The 21,596-nt window shown below is 49.1% G+C and overlaps 1 long non-coding RNA gene across 1 annotated transcript in view; it reads right to left on the bottom strand.

Moving 5' to 3' along the window:
* LOC148218569 (uncharacterized) overlaps positions 1–21,596 on the bottom strand; it is a 386,417-nt gene that overhangs the window by 208,841 nt on the left and 155,980 nt on the right. The gene's annotated exons all lie outside the window — the stretch shown is intronic.

Raw genomic sequence — 21,596 nt, forward strand, 5'->3', positions numbered from 1 at the left:
TGGCCATCCCGATGCTGAGCAGAGAAAAGCCCCATGAGCAGCCCCAGGCTGGCCGTGGGCAGGCTGGGGGCAAACAGCATGGCTGGTGTTCTGCAAGGTCCCTGCAAGGGGGACACCCTGGCAAGGAGCAGCAGAGCAGGGGCTGATCCATCCCCACTGAGCTGGACACCCCAGGGCAGCATCCCAGAGCGTCCTCATGCACCTGCCAACAACATCCCCCCTCTGCAGCCCTGGCCTCTCCCCCAGCTCACACAGGAGCCGCATCCTTGCAGGCACACACACGGCAGCACTGGCTCAGGAGCCCCTGTTTGCATTGCACACAGCAGGCTCAGCACCCCCATGGTGCTGCTGTGGGGACATGGAGCTGAGTGAACACAAATGCCATCAGCCCCTGGGGCCAGCAAGGGCTGGGGGCTGGCAGGGAAACCACTCAGCTTTGTTGTGGCCTCTGAAGTCAGCCAGAAAGTTTGTTCCCATGAGCTGTGAGTTTCCTGTCCCACTGCAGATGTTGTTGCTCACAGCCAGGGCTGCCTGGCAGCCACCCCCAAACTGCCCTGAGCATTTCCTTGGCTTCACCTTTGCTTTCTTTACTCTTTCTTCATCCAAATTTCTTCCTATTGCCCAGCCCTGTCCCCTCCCTTGCAAACAGCCCATCCCTGTTTACCCCTTCCTCTCTGGCCTCACTCCCCATTTCAATTCCTGAGTAGGCACCATGGGAACATCCCTTGGGGAGCAGGATCATCTTCCAAGTGCTGCAGGAATTGTCTGCAGGGTCCTGCAGTGCCTCGTGCTGCTCCCTTGCCAGAGGCACCACAGGCCAGGGGGGCACATCTGGGCTGCTGTGTCTGGGTGTGGGGCTCCCTGTTGTGGGCAATGAGGAGGGGCTTGAGAGGCTCTTCAGGACTGACAGGATGGGCTTTGGGGCTAGTGTGGAGAAGCTGAGGGACCTGGGCTGCTGGACCTTGTGAAGAGGAGGCCCAGGGCTCATCCTGCAACTGCTCCAGGGGTGGTTTCAGAGAATCACAGAATCAGCAAGGTTGGATAAGAACCTGGAGATCATCACGTCTATCCTGTCCCTGACACCACCTTGTCTATCCTGAGCCCTTTCTTCTCCAGGATCAACAACCCCAGCTCCCTAAACCACTCCTCAGAGCACTTCTCTTCTAGACCCCTCACCAGGATTTTTGCCCTTCTCTGGACACACTCCACCCCCTCCATGTCCTTCCTAAACTGGGGAGGCCAGGAACTGGACACAGGACTCAAGGTCCAGCGTCAGCAGTGCTGAGTACAGATGAAGAATCACTGCCCTGCTTCTGCTGGCTACACCATTCCTGATCCAAGCCAGGTGCCATTGGCCACCTGGGCACACTGCTGGCTCATGTCCAGTCTGCTGTCCATCAGTGCCCCCAGGTCCCTTTCTGCCTGGCTCCAGTCCAGCCACTCTGTCCCCAGCCTGTAGCCCTGTAGGGGTTCTTGTGGCCAAAGTGCAGGTCTCAACATTTTATCCTGTAAAACCTCACCTTGTTGGATTTGGGCTTTGGATCCAGCCTGTCCAGGTCCCTGTGCAGATCCCTTCTACCCTCCAGCAGATCAACACTCCCAGCCTACTTGGTGTCACCACCGTTCCATGAGGCCCTAGAGTGTCACAATGGTCTCCATGATTCCATGAGGCCTCCCAGTGTCACAGTGTCCCTCTGGTTCCATGGGAGCCCTTGGTGTCACAAAGTCCCTTGGATCCTTGGGCCTCAGAGTTTCACAATGGCATCTTGATCCCCCAAGCCTCTGTAGTGTCACAGTGGATCCTTGGTTCCATGAGGTCTCTCAATGCAGCAATGCTCTCCTTCTTCCACAGTGTCACAATGGTCTCTTGGTCCCAAGGGGCACCACAGTGCCAAATATGTTTCCTTCATTCCAGGAGTCCCTGAGGAGCAGCACTGGCCCCTTGGTTCCATGGGGCCTGCAGTGTCACAATGGCCCCATCATTGCACAAGGTCCTGCTCTGTCACAATGCTCTGCATGGTTCCACAAGGCCCTGCAGTGTCACAGTGACCTCTTGGTTCCATGAGGGCTCTGAGTGCCACCATGAATTCCTTGGTGCTGCAGTGTCACAATAGAGCCCTGGTTACACAAGATCCTGCAGTGTCACCAGGGACCCTTGGTTCCATGGGGCACCACAGTGTCACAATTGTTCCCTTAGTTCCAAGAGTCCTTGCAATGGAAAATTGGCCCCTTGATTCCATTGGGCCCCAGGCTCTCACAAGGCTCTCCTTGGCTCTGCAGTGGCACAATGGCCCCTTGGTTCCACAAGGCCCTGCTGTCTCACAGTGGCCTCTGTGGTTCCACCAGGACCCAGACTGTCACAATGGATTCCTTGCTTCCATGTAGCCCCACAGTGTCACAGTGGCCCCTTGGCTCTGTGGTGCCATGTCATACACAGTGTCACTATGGTCCTCTCAGTCCCATGAGGCCCCGCAGTGTCACACTGGCCCCTTTCTGCCCAGGGCCCTGCAGTGTCACAATCATCACAGAATCACCCAGGCTGGAAAAGAGCTTTGAGAGCATCAAGTCCAACCTGTGACCCAACACCACCTTTTCACTCAGACCATGGCACTCAGTGCCATCTGCAGTCTTTCCTTAAACGCTTCCAGGAACAATGACACACTCACGTCCCTTGGCAGCTCATTCTAATGCCCAATCACCCTTTTTGTGAAGCATATTTCCTAATGTCCAGCCTAAACATCCCTTGGTGCAGCTTTAAGGCTGTGTCCTCTTGTCCTGTTGCTGTTCCCTGGGAAAAGAGCTCCATCCCAGCCTGGGTCGTCAAGAGCGCTCCTTTATAGAGATGTTGTGAAGTCTTCAGGACTCGTCCAAGTTGGTAGCATATCCCAGAAAACAGAGACAGAGTCAGACAAAGTAGAAAAGTACGAAAGAATAAGGGAGAGGAAAAGGAAAAGGAGAGAGAAAGAGATAAAACAAAACAAAACAAATAATAAATTCTCAATTAAAATATACATTCAATTTTGATTACAAAGAAATAAGAAATTTAGCAATTTTTCGATTACAAAAGAATAAGTAACTGATTTTGATTGCAAAAATACCACACAATCAAAAAATAAGCAATTTCAGTCAATAGTTCATCTTGTGTCAATAACTTTAGGGATGTCAACAGTGACTGATTTGGGTATATCTATCACAAATGCCAATTGTGCTAACTGTTTCATCATTCTCCAATTCATAATGTATAGGATTGCTGATAAAACAAAACCAATTAAAACCAAAATCAGTAGAACAATGATGGGATGAGACAATTTCTTCAGGACACCTGCAGCAGTGGGTGACCACCCAAATAGAGTATCTGTAGAGAGCCTGGTGCAGGAATGGCTGGAAGAAAAAGGCCATAGTCAGATCAACTTGGTGAGGCTAGCAAAGCAGGCCTCAGTCTCAGGGATACAGTGTCCTTGAGATAAGGAAGGCACGTAGAATTGAGAAAAACATGAATGCCGAAGTGCTTAGCTAAGCAGCACATCTAGACCAATGATGAGCTCAGATTTTGCACTATGCATGAGCTAATTAAGCACTGTACTTAAGCACCACTCTACGTATCAATAAACGAGACTTTGCTGATGACCATATGGTGTCCGCGTCTCCCTTCTCCGACAAATGGTGAACCCCGACGTGCCCCTCCGTCGCTGAAAAAGAAAACGGGGGAGAACGCGCCACGGTCGGTGAAGTAGAGTTGGGGCCTGCTGCAACCGGGTCGGTGTCAAACGACGTAGGGAAGACACCCCCAGGAGCTACAAAGGTGGTCCTGGGCCATACGTGCTGCCGAAGCCGGAGAGTTGCAACAGCGCTGACGACAAAAAATGGACAGGCAAGCAGCATATAATTTATTTATAGTACATATACATATACTACATATATACATATATATATACTATATAGTACATGTAGATAAGTTAGGGTTAAAAGAGATTAATCCCAGGAAGGACATACCGGGGTTGTTAGCCTGGGGTTATACTAAAGGTTTATTCTCTAATCCTCACACCGTGCATGATTTGAATGAGTGGCGTAAGTTAGGAGATGCACCGTGGGAGGCGGTATTAGAGGATGATAAAACAGCAAAAAAGCTGGGAAAGATCTGGCGGGTAGTTCATAACGCGCTACTGAAGCAGCAGGCGGAGAGAAGGGCGGCTCGGGAGGCAGTAGAGGCATATAAAAGAAATGCTCAGTATGGCGATAATGAGCCCCGAGCACCCAGCACGACCAGAGTAGAAATACCTGTCGCTGGGGGGGCGGCAGGAATGACGGACATGGCTAGCTGCGCTTGGCCCTCGGCACCCCCCTTAGAAGAGCTTGAGGAGGATTCCGCCGCGGCGGCGGAGACAATTGCAGAAGGCGGAGTAACCCCGCCTTACGAGGGCGAAGGACCTCAGTCCAGCGGTAAAAAATCCCCTTGCCGGTCTGAGCCTAGCGTCCCTAAGCCTGCCGCGCAGCCAGACCCTGTCCCTGGGGCGGAAAGCAACCTGTGGAAGGAGATGGCTAAACGGCGAAGAGAGGCGTGGAGTATGCTAGCCAGACACGGCTTGGAGACTGGGGACGAGGGCGCTGTTGACGCAGCGAAAGCCTGGGCTTTTCCCGTCACGTATACACAGGGAATAAATCAACGGGGACAAGCCGTCCAAGTGGGAGCGTATTCGCCTCCCGACTGGAAGCTGCTAGCCCAACTGAGACAGACAGTGAGTCAGTTTGGTTTCCGGAGCGAGCCAGCTAAGCAGATGCTAGATTTCTTGTTTGATACATACCTGCTGTTGCCAAATGATATGAGAAGTATAGTAAAACTGATTTTCACGCAACATCAGCAGTTGCTATTTAACGCGCATTGGCAGGCTCTTGTTCAGGAGTCAGTTGCAGCACAAAGGGGCCCGGGAGATCCGTTAGCTGGAATTACCATAGACGAACTAATGGGATTGGGTCAATACCGCAGGACAGAAGCTCAAATGATTTCGGGTCCCGACAAGGTTAGGGAAGCCATGCGTCTAGTAAGGAGTGCCATTGATCAGGTCAAGGATAGCTCAGGCATACCCATGTATATGGGAATAAAACAGGGAAGAAATGAATCCTTTGGGGACTTTGTAGATAAGGCTGCTGCTGCTATTGAAAAGGCAGGAGTCCCAGAGTATATGAGAGGGGCGCTGCTAAAGCAATGTGCGTTGCAGAATAGCAATGAGGCAACAAAAAGGGTATTATCAACTTTGGGGGCCAATTGGACGATAGAAGAGGCATTGGAAAGGATGGCTCTACAGCCGACAGGGGCGCAGGTTTTCTTAGTTAATGCACTAAAAGAATTAGGCTTGGGGCTACAAAAGCAAGCCGAGTCCACACAGTCGCAGGTGCTAGCCGCTCTTGCTCCGCTCCGTGCTTCTACAGCAGCCCCGGCCACATCGAGCGACCACCGGCCTCCTTCGGCGCGATGCTATAGATGCGGAAGCGGAGGCCACGTCCGACGGGAGTGCCGTGCCCCAGAAGTATGGTGCCAAAACTGCCAGAGCAACACGCATAACACGTCAGCTTGTCGCCGCAAGTCGGGAAACTCCCGGCGGAGCGCGCCCGGCAGCCGCGCCCGGACACAAGTAGCCGCCGTGACATCAGCGCCATCTCCTGTCTACAACCAGCCACAACAGGGAGCCTGGGACTCGACCTGGCAGCCGCAGTAAAAACATCTTTGATGACAGCTCGCCCCGTCAAAGTCCCAACTGGAGTTTATGGCCCGATAAATATCAAAGGACAAGCTCATGGAGGACTAATAGTGGGACGCTCGTCGAGCTCCATTGTAGGACTGTTTGTGCTACCAGGTGTCATCGATGCAGACTACACGGGAGAAATACAAATAATGGTTTATACTCCTTTTCCTCCTCTGACAATTGAGGCAGGTCAGCGTATTGCTCAATTTATTCCACTTCCACAGTTGAGCCGGGGTGTTCAACCACAAAGACAAACCCCACGTGGAGACCAAGGATTCGGATCATCAGGTATTGCTATGCTCACAATGGATCTCCATACCAGACCCAAAAAGAAGGTGAAACTAACCTATGCAGGAGAGACAATAGAAATGATGGGACTCCTAGACACTGGAGCAGATACCAGCATTGTCTCTCCAGAAAAATGGCCCCACAACTGGCCATCAGTGCAAACTACGGATACCGTCACGGGCGTCGGAGGATTCACCCTCGCTAGAAAAACTCCTCCAGTAAGGGTCACTATAGATGGGCAAGATTTAGTGACTGTGCTGTCCGTAGTTGCGTTACCGCCATCGGTACATTGCTTGATCGGAAGGGACATTTTGGCTCAGATGGGGGTCGTTTTATCCAACGAGCACCCTTTGGGGTAATTGCCATTGCTTGGACTTTCCCGATCCCAATCACCTGGACTACCAATGAACCGGTAATGGTTAAGCAATGGCCTCTAAAAAGGGAAAGTCTAATACAAGCACATCAACTCGTAAAGGAACAATTCCAACAAGGACATTTGAAACTCTCGACAAGCCCATGGAACACTTTGGGTCCCTGCTAGGTGGGTGAAGCCTATCCTAAATGACCGAACTGGTGGAAAGATTCCTGAAGAGGCGGCTGGCTCCAGTCGACCAAGAGCAGATCCAGCAGAGGTTGACAGTGACCTTACGGCCCTATTTACAGAAGTTGGGACGCTATAACAGCGCTGCCCGTGAGACACTAAGGCAGCCACCACCGAATTGGGCTGATTGGATTGAGAGCCACGCCCACCAAAAAGAACAGCCTCTCAGCAGCCGTCCTTGTTGTGCGTGTAGGGGGTCATGGTGTGAAGCCTGGGTAGCCCTAAAGTGCGGGGGCTGTGGGGACTGCTCGTGGGTGGAACAGAGAACAGTGTTTAGTTTATGGTGCTGGAGGTGTCAAAGTAACGACCTAAGAGATTCAAATTGGGGTCGGGCCCTAGAAAAAGAAGCAGGAGTGCCATATGCCCAGGTACGAAACCTATACGAGACACCAGAACAGCTCCTGTTAGCTTGGGCCCGGTGGGAACTTACCAACTAGATTAAGAGGCAGCACATCTATACAAATTCGCACATTATCGCTGCAAAATGCAGACATAAAGTCCCACACCTGCCTTGGCCTCGGGTAGGACCAGTTAAGCCCGGTACAGACCCAGAGGAGGTATTAAATCAGAGTATAGAAAAGGTGAAACAACTGCAGATAACAAGGAGCAATACAGGGCGTAAAAAGAATAGGCCGCCAAAGAAATCAAAATGATGATCATTACACTGCTTATGCTTGCTAACTTTGCTCGCACAAAATCTTTTCCAATGCAGCATGCGCCTCGGGAGAACGTATGGGTAACATTCGCTAACATAACAAAACAAGAATCAATCTGCTTAAGTCTAGGGGGAGTACAAAATCCTTTTAGAACCTGCCTATGGTGTTAGGTATATTCTTGTGCTTAGCTTTATTGCTACCTTGCTTGATAACTTGCTTACAAAATTTTATTCAAAAAACTGTTAGCAAAGCTTGGCATGCCACTCTTCTAGCTCAAAAAGAAAACGGGGGAAGTGTAGAGAGCCTGGTGCAGGAATGGCTGGAAGAAAAAGGCCATAGTCAGATCAACTTGGTGAGGCTAGCAAAGCAGGCCTCAGTCTCAGGGATACAGTGTCCTTGAGATAAGGAAGGCACGTAGAATTGAGAAAAACATGAATGCCGAAGTGCTTAGCTAAGCAGCACATCTAGACCAATGATGAGCTCAGATTTTGCACTATGCATGAGCTAATTAAGCACTGTACTTAAGCACCACTCTACGTATCAATAAACGAGACTTTGCTGATGACCATATGGTGTCCGCGTCTCCCTTCTCCGACAAGTATCCCACCACCTGTGTTCAACATCTGTCTTTACTCTTTCCAAAACACGATGTATTTTTTCCACGTTATGATGAAAAGCTATTAAGGTTTCCTACCTGTTTTTCTTGATCCTCTCCAAAATTTCGATCAGATCTTGGTGGAGCAACAATTGCTTCACCAGAGAGAGGTTCATTCCAATTGGAGTGGGCATTAGACGGTGGATCAATGTGTAATTTGACTGCAAAAGGTGGTAAGAAGTAACTGGGGCTACATAGGAAAAATCACATCCTGCAATTCTAGTAAAGTTGCAAACACAAAGATTAGAATGATTTTTAGTATTCACTACCAAATTTTCTATAAAAACACTATCACAAGCAGTTCTAAAGCATGCACATCCATTGCCTACATATACCAGTACTGATTCAGGAATCTCGTTTGGATGAATTTCAAAATTACAAACATTGTGTTCTCTGTCCAAGCAGATATCTTGAGCTCTGATTGCATTACTTTCACAGATAAACCCTTGTTGGTCCCGGACCATGCAAGTTTCCAAATTGACAGTTTGCCACCTCCCACCAATTTGACAGGCCCATTCCCTATGCTCGAAAGGATAGAGAATAGATCCGTCATGGTTCAGCCCCAGTGCAATGATGGGGAATATTGAATGCACTGAAGCATTGTGTATCGTCAGTACAAAGGCTGTGGCAGTGTTTGTGCTGGGATCATAGGTAAAATTCACTAAGTTCCACCAGGACTGGAATTCTCTTTCAAAATCGGTGGCACTGTCCCAGACTATTTTTCTGATTTCAGTGGGAAAAGTGCCTTCCTCACCTTCTCTTATAATTGAAGCAGCAACCAACTGCATCCACAACTGGGCCTGGATACAACTGAGAGCCAAAGAGATGTTATTTTGTGTAGCACCAAGTGCATCGATTATCAATTTGTGGTCATTTACGTTTACCTTTTCCCAACATGGCAATATGTTTGATAACAACCACTGTTGGGTTCCCAAAGCTGTTAAGGCTGTTTGCAGGGGCTGTTGTAATTTGGTTACATCTCCAGCTGTGGTAGCCAATTTATTCATTAGTACTTCTGAATCGATGCTATTCAAAATTCCCAATCTTGTTTCCACAACACCAGTTATGTCTCTTGCCATTCATTTTTATAAGAATTCTGTTTTTACAACCAGGTTGTCCACCCCTCAAAAGAAGTCTGCAAAAAGGGTGAACAAGTTGGCTGAACTTCTGAGATATTACATTGCATCAACAACTTGATCTCTTTAAGAGACCATGCCAAATTAAACAATATTTGTTGTTGGCCAGTTTTTCTAATTACATATGGTCCAATTTGAAAAATCTTAGGACTCAACACAACCGGTGGTTGGGAGGTAGGTGTTACAACATTAACATCAAGTTCCCCCCAGTATTTTGCATTGTTTTTACCAAACATGATTTTATAGGAAAATTGTACAGCAGTTAAATTTAGCCAACAAATCTAATTTTGAATTTCACATTATAAAACATGGCCATAAAGTCCTGTGCCATAACTTTCTGCAGGTTCAATGAGAGATTCAGCAATTAATTCATATGTTATAGTGACATCATTACCTTGTGTTACTATAAAGGGAGGAAAAACATTGTTTTTGTCAACCAACACTAAGGGGGTGCTTCTTCATGTCCCTCAGTGTTCTTCTGTGAAAAGTAAACACAACAGAGTCTGCCTCCAGGAGGCAGGAGATTAAAATGATGGAACTATCCAGTGTGTAGCATGGACTGGAATTCTGTTAACTTCCCAATCATTTTGCTGCCAAAAAGGAAGCCACTCTGTACCTCCTTTAAACACAGCATAGGAGTCAGTGTAGATGTAAACAAGAGAGGTATTCTGTACCTCAAGTTGGAAAACACTCCAAACAACTGTCAGCTCACCGGTCTGAGAGCTGCCTTCTCCTTCAGTAATAATTCGTTCACCAGCAGAAGTGGGGAGGGCTACTGCCCTGTATCTCCCCACCTTTCCCTCTCGTTTGGCAGAAGCATCAGTGAAACAAGAATTTACTGATTGTTCAGGGGAGAAAGGAGTGGCTACTTTACTTACCAAGGCAGGTTTGTCATGGCTATTAGCCAAGCTCTCCGTTTCTTGTATTGCCAGATTTTTTACAGCTCTTTCTGTCACTGAGAAGATGTTACAGTAATGTTTTATCTGAGCATACCACTTTCTGACTGAGGATCTTTGGGCTACCCCGTCAGGGGGAGGGGTCTCAATAGTGACTGTGATGTGTTTTCTCCAGAACACTAGTAATTCTAGAGCCTTATGGAGCTCTTTCCTGGATTCAGGCATTTTAATTTGATCCAGGGAGGTTAGAGTATCAGGTAGAATACATGTCATACCTCCTTTCCACCTAATTCCCAAAAACTTCACCTCCTGAGAAGGTTTTTGAATTTTTTCTGGGGGAATTTGTAAGTCAAGGCTTTCCAGATGAGAGATTATTTTTTGCTGGGTATCCCCCACTACTTCTATTTCATCCCCTCCCACCAGAATATCATCAATGTATTGATAGACAGCTACATTGTCAGGTTTGGGTATCTTTTCTAATTCCTGGGCTAAAGCGTGGTGAGCCAAAGTGGGGGAATATTTATGGCCTTGGGAAAGCCCAGTGCAGGTGAACTGCTTTGGCTCAACTCCCAGAGCCTGTGCAGGAGATTGATTTGGTTCATTGTTCAGAACTTGTGGAGAAGTTTGCTCTGGTACACTGCCCAGAACCTGTGGAGAAGGTTGCTTGGGGGGTGCATCACTGATATAATCATACTCTATTTTAATCACAGATTTCAAGTTGGGGCAGCAAAGTTCCCCATAATTTTTCATCAAAGTTAGGTATTTTTGAGAGTATATTGGATTAATGTGAACAGCTTCCTTCTCCTGTGTTTCTTTTGGTGAATCAGCATGCTTTGAATTTTTGTCCCGTTCTTCTCTTAAGGCAGCTTTTAACAAATTATTTTCATCTCGCATCAAATGTTTCTCATTCCTTTCTTGATCTGTAGTAAGACTTCCTTCCCCTGCTACAGACTACACACAACCTTGCATCCCTTCTGTCTGCCAGAAAATCCTGTCCGTGACACCAATTTAATGTCACGATCCGCTATTAATGCAGAGCGGGGGTTGTGATGGTTCTTTTGATCTTAAAGGTGCAAACAGGCACAGTGCAGGGGACAAAATGAGTTTATTCAACAGCAGAAAATCAGTTTATTCAACAACAGCAATGCATTCCATCAAATGCCAACAACTCAGTTACAGAAAAGGGGAGAGGTGTAGGAAACAAAGTATAGGGAGAGGGGAAGGAAAGGAAGGGATGGGAAAATAGCTGCCAACAGACGAGACGGGCGTCCTCACGGGTCATCAAATAGAAGAGTCTCCGTCCTTGGGGAGATCTCAGGGGTCTTCTCCAGGGGATAGACGGGTCTTCATCAGTGGAGAGATCTCAAAGGGTCTTTCCCAGAGGGTCGCTCTTTTATAGTCCTTCTCCAAAGCGAGTGGCCTCTGGCCAAGAGGTGGGAAGATTTATGGACCATTGTGTGGTGCTGCAGGAGACAGGTACGGACAAGCAGTCCTCAGTTGGTACAACACAACCTCTGGTTGGTGCCATGACAGCACAGTCCAGTGAACACAATACACCAGCACACAGTCACGAGCATCCACCTTGGCCTGGCCAGGAAACCATTGTTCAGAGTCAGCCTGGGTGGGGGTCCTCGAGGTCTCCTTGCGATGGTCGGGAGGCAAAATCGCGGGGAACTTCGGATGGACCCTTACAGACGTGGCGAGAATGACTCCCTAAGCTGCAGAAAAGTATATCTAGCAAGATATTAGGAAGGTCTAAGTTTAGTATTGGAGCCCTGTGCATTGTATTTTAAGGCTTACAAGTAGGTATTGTATTTGAAATAAGCAAGCATTGTTTTAACCAAAGGTATATGTGTACTTATAGTGGTTGCATAGAACTACTGTCAATATGTTTCTGCTTTTGTGATTGGTCAAAAACCTTTCAAACTGCATTGTAACATCACGTCCTCTGGCTGTTGCTGAGGATGTGAGCTGCTGCCATCTTCCCACTGTCCCCACCTTGTAATGAGACTGATGCTTGGGAGGAAAAAATAATAGTAAAGCAGCTCGAGACACATTCCACAGCAGTCCCATCCCGTTTGTGCTTCTATGTGTAAAACCCCTGGCCTGCATTAGAGACCAGTGACATTTAGGAACCTTCTGGAACCAAGGGTCCACCATGACACTGCAGAAACAAGGAAATCATTGTTGGTACTATGGAAGCTCATGGAACCAAGCAGCCATTGTGACACTCCAGGGACGCATTGAAGCTGGGAGACCATTGTGACACTCCAGAACCTCATAGCACTGAGGGTTTATTGTGACACAGCAGTGTCCCATGGAATCAATTGTCCATTGTGACAATGCAGATGCCAGGAGACCATGGTGACACCACGGAAGCTCGCAGAACCAAAAATCCAATGTGACACATCAAGGCCTTGTGGAATCATAGAGAGCATTGTGGCACTACAGAACCTCATGGGACCAAGATTCCATTGTTATACAGTGACACTTCATGGAACCAAGGAGCCACAGTGACACAGCAGGGCCACATGGAACCAATGGTCCATAGTGATACTGCGGGTCCAGGGAGACCATGGTGATACCACAGAACCTCATGGAACCAAGGGACCAGTGTGACACTGTGCGGCCTCACTGGAGCACAGGACATGGTTGATGGGACAGAAGCGCATGGAAACGTTGGGACACTGTGACACTGCAGAGCCTCATGGAACCAAGGAGACCACTGTGACACTGAGGAACCTCATGGAACCAAGCAGCCATTTTCACATGACAGAACCAAGGAGGCCATTGCTGACAGAACAAAACCTCATGGAACTGAGGGGCCATTGGTATAAAGCAAGGCTTCGTGGAACCAAGGGGCCATGGTGACACTGTGGGGCCTCATGGAACCAAATATTCATTGTGACACTGCAGGGCTGCTTTGACCAATTGTCCATTGTCATACTGCAGATCCAAGAGACCGTGGTGACACTATGGCAGTTCATGGAACCAAGGGGCTGTTGTGACACACCAAGGCCTCATGGAACCACGGAGAGCATTGTGGCAGTGCAGAACCAAGGAGGCCATTTTGACAGCACAGACCCTAATGGAACCAAGGGTCCACTGTTATATAGCAGGGCCTCATGGAACCAAGGGGCCATTGTGAAACTGTGCAAGAGCCATAATGGAGTCAAGGACAGCACTGATGTTGAAATCCACAGGATAATAACTTTTGAACACAATTTTGAGTATTTGAAAACAGGTATTCTTTATTACAGCATAGTGGTCACTTGGGCAATCCTTGCTCCATCTTAGTGCCCAGAGCATCGAATGAACATTGAATGAACAGAGATTTTTCAGACACATTGATTATGTGATTTATTAGCTTTGCCACTTCCTTGGCCTTTATTTGACATAGTTGCACCCCTTATTGAAAGTCTTTCTATGGTTCTTTGGGGTCTGTCTTCAATATCCTTCAGTGTCCTTTTTAGGTGGCTGTTCCTCTATACCCGCTTTTGAGTAAGGGCAATATTGTTGTTTTGTAGAACTTCTGTTTTGTCAGCCTTGCAGAGCTGAGCTGGCATCCTCCTTGCATTTTCTGTGACTTCTGTTTGCCTCAGTTACATCCTTTATCCGTTTCTCCAAGGCTGTTCTGTTCTGTTGTACTGTCCTTGACAAGAGTAAATGTTGTTCTGTTCTCCTGTCCTTGTCACAGTGCTCGCCCCACATGAGGCGAGTCTGCAAGCCCCTCCAACCCATGGGCTTGGGGTGGGCAAGTGTTCCTGAGGAAACAGGGATGGGACAGCTGGGCTGGACTGACCCAAGGGATGTTCCATTCCATGTTACACCACGATCAGCAATAAACTGGGAGCAGTGGGGGGCAAGGGGCGTAGGGAACTGATGCATTTTTTAAGACATTTTTATTCAAAACAGCACCTACACATACAGAATCCACTCCTGCCACAGCATGGTTAAATATTTTCTGCTGCTAGGAGATTTCCTGTGGATTTATTTTGCTTCTGTGTATAGCCTTTGCTTTTTGTGCTTGCTTGGTTCGTGGAGTTTTTGCTGTTGTGGCTTGGTCTTGCTTTGGTTTTTTTTTTTGGTTGGGTTTGATTTTTCCCTATTGAACTGCCTTTTAATTGATACATAAGTTCTACCTTTTCTTGTTGCTTGATTGGCCCCTGATGGCAAGAGAAATTTACCCAACTCAGTCATTTTGCCCAATTACATTTTGCAGTCACCATTAACTAGATGAGTTTGGTCACAGACTCCCTGCAATTTGGCAGCATCCACAAAGGAATTGAAAGTGCATTTCATGCCATTGTAGAGAGAATAGAAATGTTCCACACTGGTGGTCAAGGACTGGTCACTGAGGGATGTCACCAGGGAGTGGCTGCCCAGAGGACTCTGTACCATGGATGACATTTGACCCTGATTGTTCAGCCAAATTCCCACCCACCCCATGTTCCTCTCCTGCAGCACAGCTCTCTCCAATCTGGCTCTGAGGAGAGCACAGCAGACCATGTCCCAGGCCTGGCTAAAGTCTGGGCACACAACATCCCCTTCTTTTCCTTCCCACAGGGGTTCTGCAATCCCTGCCTTGTGCTGCCAGTGCCTGGAATGGCTGCAGGAGGATTTGCCATTTACCCTTCCCTGCTGAGCCTGACCAGTCTGTGACTGTCCCAGTGCCCCTCCCTGCCCAGTTTGCAGACTGGTTCCATGTCTGCCCTTCCCAAATGCCCAGGACCCTCTGGGATGGCTCTGGCCTTTCCAAGGTGTTTGAGAGAGGTCTCACAATGACACTGCTCAGCCTTCTCAACATCCCTGACACCAAAGGCCTTTTCTACATCCCTCAGTTCCAGGTCAGTGCCCAGAGTACAGCACAGCCCTCTCCAGGTCCTTGGGATGGTTCAGAAAGGAGACAGCTCTGATTTCTCCCCACAGACCAGGGAACTCCAATGGTCTCTCTGTGCAGTCCATGGCTGTCCTGAGCATTTTTTCCTGGAACCTCCCTGCCAGAATGTTTCTCTCTATGCAATCCTAACCACAGCCCAGTAATGAATTCAGGTGTTTTCCCAGAGTGTAGTGGCCTCAAGGCACTGTTTGTGCCACCAGAACTGTGCCACCTGGGAGTGCTGATGATGGTGTTTGTGCTCACTCGGGTTCATCTCCCCACACACACACGATGCACTGCTGAAATCTCCTCAGTACACACCAAACATGGCCTTCTGGCCTGGTCACTTGATGTCCCTCCATGCAGGGTCAAACAACCTCCTGCAGCTGGGGGAGAGGCCAGTGCTGGGTGTGGTGTTTGCAGGGGCTGGTGTGGGACAATTGCCCTGGGACACCTTCCCAGGCTGTTCCCAGAACAAAGACACAGCCCAGGCCCTGCCCTGCTGCTCCTCAGGTCCATCCCAGCAGCTCTGGTTGTGCCAGGACATTGCTGTGTGTCCCCTGCACACTGCCCCTCTGCCCCAGGCTCCTCACTGTCTTTGCTGATCACAAGCACTGCAGATACTGATGGAGCAATACTGTGACTAATGGCAACCCTTGGTGGAAAATAAAATCTGAAGTTAAAAGAAAAAAAGAAAAACAAATGGAAAAATAGAATACACCAAATAGAATAACAAAAAAAGACACATGGTCCAAAGCACTCTGGGCAGTCTGTAATGAGTTCCATTCTGAATGCTATGCAGAACAATCAGGCACTTTATTGTTTCTGAAAAGCACAGAGTGGTCATATTCCTCAGGGCATCCTCAAGCTCCTGGTCCCTCAGGCTGTAGATGAGGGGTGCAGGGCTGGAGGCAGCACCGAGTACAGAACTGACAGTGCCAGAGGCAGGGATGGGCACCAGGGTGGCACAGGTGACCTTTGGGCTTTGCAGGGCCCAGGCACAAGGGCTGTGCCAGAGGCAGGGCTGAGGTCACACTCTGTGGGCTGGGGCAGAGCCCAGCCAGAAATCCCCCCTGAGCCAGCAGCTCTGCACTGGTGGCCACCAGGCCGGCTTGCCCAGGAGGCTTCTGGCCATGGTCTGCAGGGAGCTGCTGCTGCCAAGGTGCCTTTGGTGCCTCAGGCTCTGCCTGGCACAGGTCCCACCACGGCTCTCTGCTCTTGTGCCCGAGCCCTTCCCTGTGCTGGGGCTGGCCTGGGGCTTTTCCTGCAGCGGGACCTGGGCTGGCCATGGCACAGGAAAGGCAATTCCTGCTGGAGCAGGAGGCTCTGCCTGGAATGGGCTCAAACAACTCCAGCAAATCCCTGTTTGCAAAGCCCCAGGGGGAAATGAAGAGGGAGAGTCACGCTGCTTTTGGGGTGAATAATGCTGAAACCAGCCTGCCTCCTCCATCCCAAAATTCAACATCCTGAGACAGATGAAGCTGTGGAAGAGCTGGTAAAATCCCCAGAGAAAGGAGCAACCAAGTGACACCACTGAGAACTTGTGCAGAGCTGCTGAGATGGCACAGCCTGGGCACACCTGACTGACAGGGCAGCACTTCAGACTGGAAAAGCCCCGTCCCAAATTTTAGTAGCAGCATCTCCTGACATTTCCCTTCTTGGGAAAGTGTGGAGATTCCTCGCTGGAGTGGAGACACCCCTCAGGGTCACTGCTTGAGGCTGAGCTAAAGAGATTTGCCCAGGGTTGTTGGGCTGGGGAAGTGACACCCATCTCTACTTAGTTCTGCTTTGATACAATTGCTACAAGTGCTACAATTTCTAGAGCACTACATTAAAATAGATGTTACAGCTCCTGTACTGTGGAGTAAATAAAAATTATTAAGACCTTTTTGTCAAATCATGATCATAATCACTCATAGCTCTATGTATATAAATACTTCTGGTTTGCCATCCTCAATGTTGAGGGACAAAGTTGTACAAAGATTCAATTCCTTCTGTTTAATCCTTTACACATAAATCCTTGACAAACTCTGGGGCTGGGATTGGATCCAGGCATTCCCAGCCTCCTCTCACAGAAGAAGTTTAGAAAGCCTGGGGGTCCTGGATTGGGGGAGGTTGGGGGTGTAATTGGGGTGTTTGGGGGTCCTTTCTGCACCCAACAGGAACTTCTCTAATGAACTTTGTGTGAAGCTCCCACTGTGCCCATGACAGGAACCCCTGTGAGTGTCTGTCACATCCCGGCTCTTTGGCAGCCTGGGCACTCCTGGGGTGTCACCCTGGAACCCCTGTGAGTGTCTGTGCCCTCACTGTTCTTTAGGAGCACAGGGATGTCCCCACTGCACTCCTGCCACTGCCTGTGACAAATTGGCTCCTTAGCAGGGCAGAGACACCTCTGTTGTCACTGTGGAGCCCTGTGACTGTCACCTCATGAGCCTTAGGAAGATTAAGGAGCCCTGGGATGTCCCCATGGAGCCCCTGTGACTGAGTGTGACCAAACAGATCTTCAGGAGCCCAGAGACCCCTCAGATGTCCCCATGGAGCCCCTGTGCCTGCACGTGAGCTCACAGCTCTTGAGCAGCCTGGAAACCCCTGGAATCTGTTCATTCCTGCTCTGCTGAGGATGGATCCTCAGCAACTTGGAGGTTCTCTAATGACTTTTAGTTCTCCAGAGACTTGTTCAGCTCTTCAGTTCAGGAATTCTGTGACAAAGGCTCCTTAATATTTCAAAACACCCTAACAATGCAAGCCTCTGGGAATTATTTAATTTTAAATCTTTAATTCTACTGTGGTTATAATACAGATTTCAGAAATGTATTCAAAGAGAATATACCATGTTTTTTTAATACAGGGACATTTTTTGTCCTATTTTGTTTTGTTTTCCTTTTTATATATTAATATCAGTAATCTCCAGTTGATATTGATCCTGAGAACCTCCTAATGCAGACTGAATAGATATGAAAATCAAGATCCTTTATGGCTGACAATCAATCAGACTTTGTCCCTACCCTCACCCCATCAATTCCCCCATCCAACCCCTGGCACTCAGAGCAGCCTTGTGCAAATCTGAGCTCCCTCCCCTCCAGGCTGTGCCTGCAGCTTTCAGCTCCTTGGCACCAACTCCCACCTGCTTTCCTTGGAGAAGGAGCTGCCTGAGACACAGAGGGATGTTCATTTATTGTCAGCAAACAAAACCAAAGGTAGGCACAGCTCCATAAAAAACAGAATTCCAGTCCAAGGAGTGCTGGGCAATGGAGCCACATCCAGGGGTGTCCCCAGGGCTCAGGACTGGGGCCAGGGCAGTGAAATCTCTTTCTTGCTGATCTGGACGAGGGCCATGGAGGGCACCCTGAGTCAGTGTCCAGGTGAGGCCAAGCTGGGTGGGAGTGTGGCTGTGCTGCAGGGCAGGAAGCTCTGCAGAGGGATCTGGACAGGCTGGAGCCATGGGCCCAGGACAATTGGATGATGTTCACCAAGGCCAAGGGCTGGCTCCTGCCCTGGGCTCACAACCACCCCAAATCCCTGCCTGTGCCCTGCCCCTGATCCCCACAGCCTGTCCTGTTTCCTTCATCCCTGCATTGCCAGGGAATTTCTGGGACAAGGCAGCTCTGCTGTGGGGATGGAGGGAGGTGCAAGTGCCAGCACTGCAGTGAGAGCCAAAACTCATCAGGTTTGTGTCCTTTGGGGGTCAGCAACTGGTGAGACCCAGAGGCACAGAAGGTTTCTCTTCTTGGCCAACATAAAAAAAGGTACCCATGATAAAATTCAATAAACTTCAAAATTCTTTCCTCACTCTGTGCAATGTCAAAGCAGTATCTGATGTATCCACCATGAACAAGGTATTTCCATACAGGAACAGCTTTAGACACAGACATTAGAAAGGGTGATTCTGTGATAGATGTAGACACAATTAAGATGTTGACTACTGTGGAATGACCAGAGAACAAGTGGAGGAGCAAATCTGGGAGCAATGGCAAGGCCATAGGAGCTGGTCTAGGGAAGAAATGTCCTTAGACATGGCCATTTAAACAGGAGAGGTGGAAAGACCCAAATGAAGAGGGACATGAAATAATAGACAGTGTAGTGATAACACAGGTACAGGGGAAGATCAGTATTTCTTGTCCTGCCATCAGTACACACCCAGGAAATTTCTATTCTCTTCTGGTGGAACATTTTTTACATTTTGTAAAGTACTCAAATGCCCCAGCTAATGAGATGTGCTTGTGCACCTCACAAGCTGCAGGTCCCCTACAGCCCCAGAGGGCTCCTGTCCCATAAACATCTGCTCCAGCCCATTCCAAAATCGGGAACCGCATCATCCAAAGATCATCCAGGAGCTGAGGTTGGAAGGGACCTCAGCAAGTCTGCAGCCAAACCTGTCAGGAACTGGGTCAGACCAAGGGGTTCAAGGCTTGATTTGATGTGGATTGGAAAATCCCAAAGGCCAGGGATGGGGCAGCATCTCAGAACCTGTCTGAGCCCATGGGAACAAAGGTTTTCCACATGTCCTGTCTGACCTCCCCTCATTCCCCTTCCACCCATTGTCTTTTGTCCCCCCCAGCCCCCCAGTGCAGAGCCTGGCTCTGTGTTCTCCATCAGCTCCTGGGTGGCTCTGCCAGGCTGGCATGAGGAGCCCCTCAGCCTTCCCTGCTCCGGGCTGGACAAGCCCAGCTCCCTCAGCCTCTCCTCACAGCCAAAGGGCTCCAGCCCCACCTTGGAGGCCCTTCCCTCACCCTGCTCCAGCTGCCAGACATCTTTCTTGCCCTGGGCAACCCAAACCAGGCCCCAGTGACCTGGATAATCCACGTCCTTGATGTCCTGGTCACACAGCCCTGGCCCCTTGTCCCCGTGTCAGGCTCTGGGGTTGATTTGTGGAACATCCTTGGGGGAGGCTGTGGCTCCAGGTGGACCAGGGGGATCCCGGGGGAGAGGGGACCCTGCTGGGCATGAAGAGCATTGGACTTGGGAAACTGTGAGGGGGGGCTGGGGCAGAGTGACCAACCCAGTGACCTCACGCAGCCCTGCTGGGATGTCACACAGCCCCTCCTGTGATGTCACAGCCTGCCCTGTGATGTCACACCTCTGTCCTGTGATGTCACAGTCAGCTCTGTGATGTCACAGGGACAGCCTGTGATGCTCAATGGCCTCACATAGCCCACTCGGTGATGTCATAGCCCACTCTGTGACCTCATGTTACCAGATGATAAACTGCCTACCCCAGGTGAGCTAACACCATTCTTGTTCTCCAAAACCACTGGCCTCTGGAACCTGCACAATGCCCGTTGTGGAAGAAGCAGGACTCAGTGTCCTGCCAGCTCAGCCAGACCAACTGGAACATTGGGGTCCACGACCACCAGGGACCACCAGAGAGACCCCCAGGACAGAAGAACCCATGGGTAAAAGGGAGGGGAAATATGTTAATGATTTTGGGGAAATGATTATCATCTGTGTGTTTAGTCCAGGACAATCAATGAATAAGTTTGCAAAGTACAGAATATAAACAGAAATTTCCTGTACTCAGCATGCACGGCTTTGGGAGGAGCTGTCCCCTGTGTATCCAGCCACAAAAAGAATGCTGCTTTTTAATGCTGCGTTGGTGTAAAGGAGGTTTTATTAACTGTATTTTTGGTAACACTCCCACTGCCCAGGAAAGCTCTGTCTCCTGCTGTTCATAAACAGAGAAGGGTTGATGGGAGATGTGGTGGTCAGAGGCTGTTTGGGGTACAGTGACCATGAAATTATTGAGTTTTAAATATTCTGTGAAAGAAGGAGGGGCATCAACAAAATTTCTACACTGGCCTTACAGAGAGCAGAACTCAGCATATTCAGGATACAGATTTGGGGATAACTGACTTTTTTAAGGGAAACAGTCCTTATAAACAAAGCATTCCAAGAAGGATGGAGACACTTGAAGAAAGAAATCATGAATGAGAAGGAGGAGCCTGTTCCAGTGTGCCAGAAGTGAGCAGATGAGGAAAATGACTGGCCTGGCTGGGTATGGAGCTTTTTCCAGGCACTCAGGGAGAAAAGAGGGTGCATCACCTTTGGACAGAGGTGCAGGCAACTCAGGAAGTGTTTAAGGATATTGTTAGGTCATGCAGAAAGAGAATGAGAGAAGTGAAAACTCAATTAGAACTTAACCTGGCCACTTCTGTGAAAAATAATAGAAAATATTTCTATAAAGAAGTTATTGGCAAACCGCCGGACAAGGAGAATCTCAGCTCTTTATTGGATGCTGTGGGGAATAGAGAAACTGAAGATGAGAAAAAGACTGAGCTGCTTAACCCATTCATTGCCACAGTTTCCAAATATTACACAGGATGTCCTGAGTACAAGTGTTCTCCTGAGCTGGGAGATGGGGACAGGGAGCAGAACAGACCCCTGTAATCCAGGAGGAAGCAGCTGGGGACCTGCTGAGCCACTCAGATGCTCACAGGTGTCTCTGGCACCAAATGGGATCCATCCTCGGGGGATGAGGGAGCTGCTGGATGAGCTCCTCAAGCTGCTCTCCATCATTTCTCATCAGTGCTGGCTCAGCAGGGAGGTGCCAGAGGACTGGAGGTGCCAATGGGAGCCCATGCCCAAGAAGGGCTGGAAGGAGGATGTGGGGAACTGCAGGCCTGTCAGCCTGACCTGGGTGCCTGGTGAGGTGATGGAACAGATCACCTTGAGTGCCATCACTGGGCACCTACAGGATGGCTGAGGGATCAGAGCCAGCCAGCGTGGATTTCAATATCTGCATTGATG

This window comes from Sturnus vulgaris, unplaced genomic scaffold, assembly GCF_052056855.1.
Source record: "Sturnus vulgaris isolate bStuVul1 unplaced genomic scaffold, bStuVul1.hap1 Scaffold_180, whole genome shotgun sequence".
In the NCBI taxonomy this organism is placed as follows: Eukaryota; Metazoa; Chordata; class Aves; order Passeriformes; family Sturnidae; genus Sturnus; species Sturnus vulgaris.